At 32.3% G+C, this 2,172-nt stretch overlaps 1 non-coding gene across 1 annotated transcript; it reads right to left on the bottom strand.

Moving 5' to 3' along the window:
• Positions 1-1,592: 1,592 nt before the first annotated feature.
• Positions 1,593-1,664, bottom strand: TRNAW-CCA. The gene has a single exon. It is a non-coding gene; the product is annotated as a tRNA-Trp (tRNA).
• Between the last annotated feature and the right edge of the window lie 508 nt (positions 1,665-2,172).

Genomic DNA, 2,172 nt, shown 5'->3' with positions numbered 1-2,172 from the left:
TCCACTAAGGCAATAAATTGTCCATATTTTTAAGTGAATTCATACAGACTCAAAGTCAAGAGCTTCATTAGCATTGTATTATATCCATTTGATGTGCTATTTTATTTTTTCTCCATAGGTATTGTATTAAGCTATACTTTTCTCTCTCTTTTTTTGTTTAAGATGTGGAGTTTGAAATTCAAAAGTATGCCTAAACCAGTTGAGATATGCTCAGGTTGGAATATTCAACTACATCCCTTCTCGATACTCTTCTCTCTTGATATAATCTAACACATCTTACTATATAGAATTTATTTATAGTCTAATGATCACGTTACATGTTATACTAGTTTTTCTATATAGTTTTTTAAATATAATATTGGATGGAATAATTGATTTACGAATAAAAGATGAAAAGTTAAGCTTTTAGAAGTAAAATTTGAAAATTTCTTCTACTTGCTATGAGAAGTAAAGAGGGGGGAAAATTGTGAGGGTGTTAGATTTGAAATATAATTTTAGTTTCATCAAGGTTTCCAACAGAGTTTGATTACATTAAGGCAATATTTATCATTCTGTAACCAGGATTGGTATAATTATAATGAGATTTCATTGATGGATCAATTGTGTCTTGATCGCAAACGTAATTGGATTGTTTTTTTTTTTATCACGTTTACTTAGGCATGTTGCAATCATAATTTGATTATGATTGAAGTTGTTTTCTTTACATTGTCTTGTATCATTGTCTTCTTATTATTTAGGGTCAATCGATAATAGTATTTGTAATTGTAATAGTAACTATAACAGTTCATATTTCTTCTATTGTAATAATATTTGTAACGATAATGATAATAATAATGACATCTCTTAATAGATCTCACATAATTTTCAAACGCAATTAGATTGATCACCTTTTAATGTTGCAGTCGGATTGTATTTAGTTATGGATTTTATTGTGGGTTTCACATTGCATTACCATTACGAAACATAGATAAACAATAACAAATGTAATTAAGTGAAACTCATTAGTTTAGAGACATTTTTATATATTTTTAAAAACAACAATGACAAACGTTTTCCCGCGGCGAGTGTAATTTTGAACTCATATTGAAAATATTGAGGTATTTTTAAAACTTTAAAATTTGACATCATTTCTTACACAAAATACAAAATTTAAGAATACTTTCTATAATTTAACCTACAAAATATCCTCATATTATTAAATATATCATGCATTTATGAAATAAACATAGAATAAAATGAAACTATAATATATCTTATAAATACTTTATATTAGAAAAACCTATGAGTAAAATAAAAATAAGAAGACAAAACTAAAAAAAATAATGGAAAAAGAGAAAAAAAATCCAAAATTCATTTTCTCTCTTCTCCCTCACGCTGGACTTCCGGCGCCGCCTCCCTCTCCGAAGCGCCTTGCAATTTCCGGCGGCGGCGACGGATTTGTCCACAAAACCTACTGATTTTAGGAACTCTAAGTTTTAGACAAGAAATCATGCCACCGTCGGCTGCACTCTGAATCATCATCGCCGCCGCAACCGTCATCTGAAAACAGAGGAGCATTCAAAAATAAAAGGGGATGAAAAAAAAATGGGAATTGAACCCGACGTGAATCGAACACGCAACCTTCTGATCTGGAGTCAGACGCGCTACCATTGCGCCACGGATCCACCATGTGCTTTATAGCATCGAACTTTTTAATTAATTTCTTGTGTTTGTTCTTGAAAATCTATCAACTTGGATGGAATCCAACAGGGTTCTATTCTACTGGATTTTCAAATTTTAAACCAAGATGCTGTTTCCAGAGTGAACTTTTCCCCTGGAACTCTTTTACTGTTCATTTGGTTGTTTTTTGGAATTTTTTAGAAACTTTCTAAACGATGAAGTCGTGGGTTTTGTTTTCACAGCTACTTCTTCGCTTCTACTCACTCAGGCTTGAAGCTGTGTGTGACCGGTCATCATTGGCGTTCAGCGCTGGCTCTGATGCGAGGTTTTGAACCTTGCGTATAAATTTTTTTCATAAGATATCACTGTTATGGGTGACTTTAGGCCAATGATTTAGCTAATATTTAGTGCAAATAGGAACGATAAAAGTATGATACAAGATAAAAGTGAAGATTCAGAACTAAAATGGACCTGGCTCAAGCCAACATGCTCGGCCTCGTCGAGGCAGAGCCT

This window comes from Benincasa hispida, chromosome 6 (assembly GCF_009727055.1).
Source record: "Benincasa hispida cultivar B227 chromosome 6, ASM972705v1, whole genome shotgun sequence".
Classification (NCBI taxonomy): domain Eukaryota; kingdom Viridiplantae; phylum Streptophyta; class Magnoliopsida; order Cucurbitales; family Cucurbitaceae; genus Benincasa; species Benincasa hispida.
This window is presented reverse-complemented; position numbering and strand designations above follow the sequence as displayed.